Below are 9,587 nucleotides of genomic sequence, written 5' to 3' on the forward strand. Positions count from 1 at the left end.
ACCAAGGATGATGTTTTAAAAAGTCATTTACAGTCTGGGACTGAGGGAAATGTTGCAATTGACCAGACAGAGAGTAGCACTGGTATAAAGCCTGATAATGAAGAGCAGGTTTTAGAAACCCAGGACACTGAAATCAATGATGGTTTCGGAAGTGAACCACACAGTAACACCTGTGCACAGTTTGACCCTGAGAAAACTGTGTTAGAAGCCATTTCCCACAGCTTTGTGGCTGCACAGTCTGGGCCTGAGAAGGATGTTATAGAGACTGAATCATCCTCTGCTGCAGTCATACTATCTGGTACTGATGACAGACTCTTAGAAACCCAACCCAGTGGTAGTGTCTGTGTACAAAGTAGCACTGAGGAAGATCAAAATGACCCTAATAGCTGGATTCAGTCTAGAACTGAGGGGAAGGTTCTACTAACCCAGATGGACACAGACTGTCACATGCAGCTTGATGTAGAGGAGGATGCTTTAGGAACACTGCAGGACTTGGACACAATGGATGATGGTAACAAGGAGGATATTTCAGAAAGCTGCAGTGACACCTGTGCAACTGATATTGAGGAAACCGCATCAAAAACTGTTTCTCTCTTTGAGTTTCCTATACAATTTGATCCTGAGAAGGATATGTTAGAGACTGAATCGTGCTCCAGTGCACATAAACTAGCCGATACTGATGATAGACTCTTAGAAACTCCACCCAGTTGCAATGTCTATGTAGAGTGTAGCACTCAAGAAGATCACAATGACCCTAGTAGCTGTATTTTGTCTAGAACTGAGGAGAAAGTTCTACAAACCCAGGTGGACACAGGCAGTAAGATACAGTGTGATATGGAGGAAGATGGTTTAGGAGCAGTGCAGGACACAGACAGCAGTGTGCAGTGTGGTGCAGAAGGGGCTCTTTCAGAAAGTAAGTGCTGCGTAAACATCTGTTTAAATTCTGAGGGTGGGGATAGAGTTTCAGAAGACCAACCTAATGTGAATGTCTCTGTATTATCTAGTCCAGAGGAGCCCCACCCTACAGTCGAGGTGTCATTGTCTGTGGAGGGAGACGTTTTAGAAAGTCAGGTCTACATAGCAGCATATTCACAGTCTGGGACTCAGAAAAATGCTTTATGTGACCAGACAGACACCAGCAACGGTATACAGCCTGATGATGAGGGGAAGATTTTAGAAATAGTCCAGGACACTGAATCTAAGGATGGTGTTACAAAGGGAAATGTTTTGGAAAGTTGGCCCTGTAATAACACTTATGCACAGTGTGACACTGTGTTAGAAACTCTCCCCTACTCTAATGTATCTACACATTCTGAGAATGATGTTTTAGGCGCTGAACCATGCTCCGATGCACATACGCCAGCAGATATAGAGGACAAGCTGTTAGAAACCCAACCCAGTATTAATGTTTGTGTACACTGTAGCACTGATGAAGATCAGAGGGACTCTAGATGTTTTCATCAGCTGAGCACTGAGGAGGACCTCTGTGCCTATTCACAGTCTGCTACCAAAGACGAAGTTTTAAAGCATCCGAAACTGTCCCCCGCTAACAGCAATATGGCATCCTGCGCTGAGGAAGATGTTTCAGAATTTCAGATCAGCACGAACTATATGCTGTCTGATACTGGGCAGCATGTTTTAGAAACACTGAAAGAGACCGACGGCCGAGTTCAGTGTGTTAATGAGGGGGTTGTATTGGAGAATCGGTCCCACATTAACAGCCCTATAAACTGTGAATCCGGGGATGACGTTTCTGACAGTCACCCTAACGTGAATATCTCAGTAATACCTGGTCCTGAGGAGCCCCACTCTAGGTCAATTGAACCATCATCTACGGAGGGAGATGTTTGGACTTGTAACGAGAGCGATGTTTCACAAAGCCAGGCTAGGGTTAATGCCCGTATGCAGTCCAGAGCTGAGGATTGGTTTTCAGAAGACCAGACAGATGCTCAGCATCAGAGGAAAGAGAATGTTGTCAAGGCACTACAGGACACTGAAACCAAGGATGATGTGATGAAGGAGGACGTTTCAGAAAGTGGGTTTCAAGTAAGAACACTGCCTTTTGGGGCCGAGGGATTTGGTATAAGCGACCTGACAGACATAATAACTGGTGTAAAGCCTGATATTGATGAGAACGTTTTAGAAAAAGTTCAAGACAGTGAAGCCGTGAATGATGTTACCAAGACAGAGGTTTTAGAACGTTGGTCCCTTAACGAAGCCTGTCCACAGTCTAACGCTACGGAAACTATGTTACAAACTGTTCCCTACTGCATGGTATCTGCACAGTCTGGGCCTGAGAAGGATGTTATAGAGACTGAACTATCCTGTGACGCAGGCATACTAGCTGTTAATGGTGACACATGCTTAGAAACACAACCCAATGGCAATGTCTGCATACAATGTGTTACTGAAGAAGACCAGGAAAGACCGAGTAGCTGCATACAGTCTAGAACTGAGGAGAAAGTTCTACAAACCCAGATGGAAGCAGATAGTTACATACAGTCTGATATGGAGGAGGATGCGTTAGGAACAGTGCAGGACTTGGACTGGAAAGATGATGTTAACAAGTATGTTTCAGAAAGTTGCAATGACACCTGTGCACAGATTACCACTGAGGAGACTGTGTTAGAAACTGTTTCTCATGCCAATATTTCTACACAGTCTGGTCCTGGGAAGGATAGTTTAGAGACTGAAATGGATCTATCCTGTGATGCAGTTTTACTAGCTGGTATTGATGACAAACTCTTAAAAACTCACCCAGATGGTAATGTTTTAAGGACTGAATCATATTCTGATGCACATATACTTGCTGGTGCTAAGGACTACATCTTAGAAACCCAACTGAATCACAAAGTACTTGACACAAAGGAAGATTTTCTGGACTCCAGTAAATGTTCAGCAAAAGTTCCTAGTATTGGGGAAGATGTCTCACAGACCCAGTCTCTTTATAATGCACCTACTGAAGTCTTTGAAGCCCAACCTTTCTGTAATGTGTTTGGGACTGAGGAGCTGATCGAGGAATGCCTGCCCACCTCCCACAACAACCATGGGGTCATTTTATCAAATGGCTTGCGGCTGGATGACATCCTCGGGTGGAGATCAGAGACCTTGCCGGGAGATGAACAGGGAGAGTTTCATATCTCTTCAGAGGATGCAGGCAGTATTGATTCTGTTCCGCAAAACCACTTGGATACAAACTTCCATAACCTCACAGACCTGCAAACAGAGTTTGGAGAGACTGCTTATGGAGATGGGTTTCATAGCATAACAAATAAAGAGGTGTCCGTTATTTCTGCAGTTGGCCTGGATGAAGTTAATTTTGAATTATCTGCTGACCCCCAGTTGGACAAAGTGAAGCAATGTATTATGGGTGATTCTGAAGAAATGTCTGAATCAGGGCAGCCATCAACTGAAATGCAGATCAGCACTAATAACCTGGAGTCCAGCTGTGAGACTGACTTTGCCCCTGATGTGGAGTCCCCTTGTGAGGATATCTCCAGAGCTTGTGATTCAGGTTTTGATGAAGTTCCTGAGTGGAGGACGGACATTGAATTAGGCACCAGTTCCCAGCTTGAGGAGCTGGAATGGAACCACACTTCTGAGAGTCACAGTGTTGAGAAAAGTCCTGCAGGATCCGAGTGGCACTCCAGCAACACGAAGCCTGCTTCAAATCTTCTCGATTCTTTGGTACGAGTTCCCAAGGAGACAGAGCACAGAAGTGCCAGCAGACCTGTGGATGTGTTTTCAGGCAAGGGGGCTGATGCTGTTTCCTCAGAAAGCCTCCAGAGTCAGCCGGAAGCCTTTGGTCAGCACCCCTTGCTGGAGAACCTTGCTTTAGTGGTCTTCACCAGTCCCACTGACCTGGAAAATGAGCCCCACTGGGTCCAGCAAGGTTCAGAGTGGCGATTGATTGTTGACGACTTCAAGCACTGTGACTGTTCTGAAGAGGAGGAGCAGGGTGGGCATGGGCAAAAAACTGGGGTGAGGACCACAGATGCTGTTGGTGATGACCCCCCCTTCAATGGCTTGGCCCCTCCCTCGCAGGAAGTTGCACCGAGGAATTATGAGATAAGCTCGGGGTCCAAGCTTGAACCACATAACTCTATGAGCAGCAAAATCAAGGGGCTATTTCATGAACACCTAGATCCAGAGAGGTTTGAGGATAAAGGGCTTAAATCCTTTGTGAGTCATTCGAAAATGATAGGAATATCTGATGACACAAGAGAAAAGACAGGAAAAGATCAGATGGCCGATAGACGCAGATATTCAGTAGGTTATCATACTGTCCCTGAGACAGAACATTGGTCCTCTTCACAGTCACTACTGGACGAGACAGATTTGTATGAACGACCAGAGAACAATTTAAATTTATTGTCAGGCGGTAATCTAGAGCCCATTCTAGAATGGGATCATTATCAAGAAAATTCCTTTGCGTTGGAAGATAAAAGCAGTGTGAAGGAAAGGGAGGAGCAGCAGATGCCTGTTATGGGGTCTGCTTTGAAGGATTTGAAGATTGCCACAAGTCACGTTGATACCCCCCCTCCCCTTACTGTCTGTTCACCCTCCACAACTGAGAGCAAGGAAGACTCACCTGACAAAGTCACACAGCATCTGCCTGGTTCCAGTTCTACCCCTGCTCTGGACTCCAGTGAGGCCAATACCCTGTTAGCCAATGAAAAGGCAGAGAACAAAAGCTGCTATATTCCCAATACGGCATCCCAGTACCAGGACAATCTTAACACGAGCAGAGGAATCGAAACAGAAGATGGCCTTTTATCCCATGTTGGGAACAGCTCAAGTCTTCAAAATTCAGTGAAGAGTAAAGCATCTAAGGTTAGCACTGCCAACAAAGCCTCAAAGTTCTTCAATAGGATCCCATCATTCAGGAAGGGAAAAACTTCTGCAAGGGAGAGCAAGAGTTATAAAGGGGAGCAACCAGGCAGGAATTCACAAGATGAAAGTGTGGAGAGGATAAAGTGTCCCCCTCTCTACCAGACTTACCTATCCCAGAGTACCTACCACCTAAGAGAAGTGGGTGAGCCAGGTAAAAACTCAGATAATGATGTCTTTGAGAATGTAGTTCCCCCTAGAAGCAGTTTTGGGAGGAGATTTTCTGAAACCAGCAGTAGGATTGATGAAGAAGTCTTTATCCCATCCATGGCATGCCTTCGACACCCTAGCCTCCAGGGCCCCTGTGACAGAAATTCTGTTGCCATCCCAGCAATGGAAAGCCGGAGCCCCAGAAGGAGCAAGAGCACAGACAACCTCAACCTACGAATGAGAATAGCTCTGGCACACAAATCCCTGTCCAGTCTGTTTGAGTCCAAGTCCTCAGACAAGGAAAATGCAGACCACTGCCCGATGACCATCAACGAGGAAGCAGAAACATTCAAGGGAAAGAAAAAACAAGGTAGTGAGACGGAGATCCTAAAGAGGGCCCTTTCGGTTTCTGATGCAGGTAGTGTCAGACGGATCCAGCGGGGCTCTAGGGACAGACTAAGTCTCCAAATCTCCTCAGCAAAATTGCGGTCTGGTTCACAGGTGTCGTGTTACACTGATCCACTGAGCAAAAAGGCCACACCGCGAGAGCTATCGGAGATCTCTGATGAGAGAATGTCAGCAGGGTTTAGGATGTCTGGACCTTCCAATGGACTCACTTTATCTTCCTCCAGCATTAGCTGTTTAGTCTCAGACAGCTCCCAAGTCTCCCCTGACAACTCTAACCATTTGACACCTACTAATTATACCCAAATGACCACCCTTGTCCACCAGCATGCACCCTCCTGGGCCAGGTCCTTGGGTTCCTTTGAAGGAGTGGATGGGCCCCTGAGGCCCATGAGCCCTAAGCCTCAGAGCCCCAAGCCGTGGCCCCACCGTCGGAGCTTCCGCTACACTTCACGGTCGGTCGCGTCATCCCTGATCTCGCTGGGGCAGGGAGTCAGTGCGGAGGGTCTCTGTGACCCAACTGGGAGGCCAAAGACCGTTAAGCCCCGGATGGCTCAGCTGGCATCAAGCCAGTCAGTGGACATCGACTACAGGCAGGATGACGGTGTCATGGACAGCGAGTCACAGGACAGTCTGGCCACCTCCTTGTCCAGCAATGACACTGAGGTAAGGTGGAGCAAGCACGCAGAAAATCTTCCTTATTTTCTGACAGTAATTCATTACCTTATTCCTTGTTGTAAGGTATATTTGAAAAATGGAATATTTTCCCTTTGAAAGAGTTTCTTTATGGGATAAAAGACAAGCAGCGGGTTTAAATGGAAAATGACACATACATTGTGTATGCACAGCTAGGCCTACCTTCTCATGGGTCCTTAAAACCTTATCAATGTTTAGTCTGACTAGAAAACTGCCATGATCTTTTTGTACAAAAAATATTATAATACAGGCAACAAAGAACAGAATTAGCTTTTTGAGGTTTTTTTTTTGGCTATTTTTATCCTTATTGTAATTTTTAACACTCTTGTTCGAATTGTTTAATTATGCACAACATTCTTCACTTTTCAGTTTAGTGTCTGTATATCTTTGAGTAGGCAGCACCATCTAGGGGAAATCCCATGCCAGTGACGTAGGCTACCAAATATTCCCACATTTGTTCGTGCGCAGGTGACAAATTATACGCACATGCGTAATTTAAACGCCTCAGCCTCCACACATTTACTGTGATATCATTAAGATACAAATAACAGAAGCGGCTAATTTGGGTGATGTTAGTCACCTCATATAGCTTTTCCTAACCAGTATGATCTGCACTCAAAGCTCACACAGGAAGGTGGCAAAATGGCCCACCAATTATTGGACAAAAGGCACCAGGAGGTGGGGAGTGCACTGCGGGTGCAGAAGCAGGGGCAGCGGTCGCCCCGACAAAGGTCTCCAGCACAGAGGCCGCTCTCTGACTTGGGCAGCTGGGCTGTGCCCCTGTGGGTGCCAGGCATGGTGGAGCCAGCCACAAATCTGACCCCTAGGTCTGGAAAGGGACAACACCGTTGCTCCGACGACCTCTGGATTGAGGCAGAGAAGACCCGCCAGAGAAAGTTCGTGTTGGCGGCACGCGGTAGCCTGTGCAGGCTGTCCAGACAGCGGCCTGAAGAATCGGAGAAAGTAAGACCCAGAAATGACCAGAGGGGCTGCTGGTGGGGCTCCTCGGTCCCCTCCATTCTCCTCATCCTCCACTCTGCCTCTACTTCTGCCCCTGAGCCTTGCGTTCTTTCACTTCGTTGTCTCTATCTCTTTTTGCCCTGTAGTCTTGCTTGGTAGGAACATAAGGAACTTTTTCTTGACTGTCCTCCCAACAGCTGTTTTAGTTAGTCGGAACTGTACTCCAGAATCTCTCAGGGAGAGGGAGAAGGCAGGAAGGACCACAGTCCTGATTTGTACTTTCATCTTGACAGGCCACAGGACACCGGTCCACCAGCTTGGGCCAGGATTTCTCCATCATGCCTCTGCGGGACCTATACTTCTCTCAGAGTACCCCCATTGGCCTGGATTGCCTGGGCTGGCCTCGACGTGTTTCTTATCCAAGTGAGTACCCCCCTGCATGCCCCCCCTGGAGAGTCATATGGTGCTCTATTTGTTCCCAGTTAGGTCTGCTTATGTCAAGCAGATGAGTTCCTTCGGTTTTTTTAGCAGCGATACTGTAAATATCAAGGAAAGCATTTCTGCTCTGGACGGAGCTGAGGAACGGCTGTTTCAGGTGGCTAAAAGCTAGTTCTGTGGTTTGAGCCAAGAACAAGCTCTGGGGAGGAGAAGCGTCTCAGAGATTTAAGTCTCTGTGGAGATTTAATTCAATTACTTGTCCAGTCATGAACCTGAAGACTGAAACACATTTCTCATCAAATGTTTTTAGGCTCATTTGCAGCACATCAAAATCCACTGTTATGCCAAGATTATGAAGCAAATCTGCATGTGTATAATTTTTGAGTGCCACTTATGTGTACTGTGTAGTGTAATGACTAATGCCCAGTTGGACATCATTAGGTGCTTGATTGCTTTTGTCTAAAGCCTGCTTTCAGGCCAGCTGTAATGTCTGATCTGTCATCAGAGGCCCCAGTTACCATTGTCTGGTGGTGTCTGGATTAGGGTGAGCACAAAAGCTATCTTTGTTTGCTTGGGTGTGTATCATAACTTCTGAAAGGGCCCTCTACTGGCTTTATCAGTTATGGCATTGTTTTTCAGGGGTCGTCTGAGGTCACTGGTGACACCCGCTCCAACAGGCATAATGCACACATGCAGAAATTTGTCTGTGCAAAATGGATTTCCACACACATGCATAGACACACACAACGCTAAATGAGACTCATGAATGAGCACACTCACATGGTCACATACACACAGACATGGAAATAAAATCTCTGTGAATGAGGTAATTAGGCAGCGGAAATCTGCCGTCCACATTTCAATTAACAGGTCTTGATCTTGCTCTGGTATAGCTGGACTGGTCATTTATCTCAGCTGATCTGCAACGTTCTTTTTCCATTGTTCATGGGATTGCTGGTGTTATGTCATAACTGCACAGTGCCTGCCTCTTGATCTGGCTTTTGTTAAGCTATAGCACTCAGACTCCGTAGCTGTCTGAATTTGGCCAAAAATTCACATCATATGTCAGAAAGTAAGTCTGCAGAAGATGCCAATATAATAATTTTATTATATGTCACAATCTAAATGTTCTAGTATGAAAGGATCTGAATGAAATATTTGCAGTTCCAGGTGTCTGGATTTTATCAAGAACCGCTAACAACCTGTAAGAGTCATTCCTGACTCTGACAGAGCGGAGCAGGATTTGCAGTTTCTGCTGCGTCATTCCAGTTGCATGTTATTATGTAGTAACAACTATTTATTTGAGTGCAAGTTGCCAGCTCTCTTGCAAAGAAAGGCTCAGCTCCAAGGAGAGAAGCCGAGGATCTGTCAAAACGTGTATCCAAATTGCAAACAATGTGCCCTGTGGCCTTTAGAGTCTTTGGATTGCTGCTTGTCCTCTGATGCTTAGCGAATGCTGGTTAACGTTCCCCAGTGTGTGCATGTGTGTTCCATTGTTGCTTTTTGTAATTTGCCCCTCAAGCAAATGGACTGGCTATTTCTTTGTGTTAAAACCTTGCACTTAGCATTCTTCAGGTTAAGTGTGCATCTAGGCTCTGTGTAATCGGACATTCCAGAATGTTCTCAGCATTGTGCCAACATTTTTATGGTAATCTCGACACCTGTGCCAGGGACTGTATTCTTCTGAATCTCCATGCTATCACCCAGAATTTCTGAACGTCACATCTCAAAATGTCCTACAAATAATCCAGGTTTCTTATTTTTATTTCCTTTCATGTGTGAACATTTTTGGAAAGTTTTGAAAAACACGTTGCTGGGAAGCTGAGTCTTCCAAACGGCACACGCATGTCAGGCACCCCCCGACCCTCATTCTAGAAGCTTCCGGTGTGTGTGAAAGCCAAGGCTGTTTATGTCCGATGATGGTCCCATGTCGGCACTTGCGATTGACTTTTAGCCTTTTGGACTGAATGACGCACCATCTTATCACCAGTCTGCATGCCAGAGATTTCTCCTAAGTTTCATATTTTCTCTGTGAGTAATACCCACAA

This window comes from Brienomyrus brachyistius, chromosome 21, assembly GCF_023856365.1.
Source record: "Brienomyrus brachyistius isolate T26 chromosome 21, BBRACH_0.4, whole genome shotgun sequence".
NCBI lineage: Eukaryota > Metazoa > Chordata > Actinopteri > Osteoglossiformes > Mormyridae > Brienomyrus > Brienomyrus brachyistius.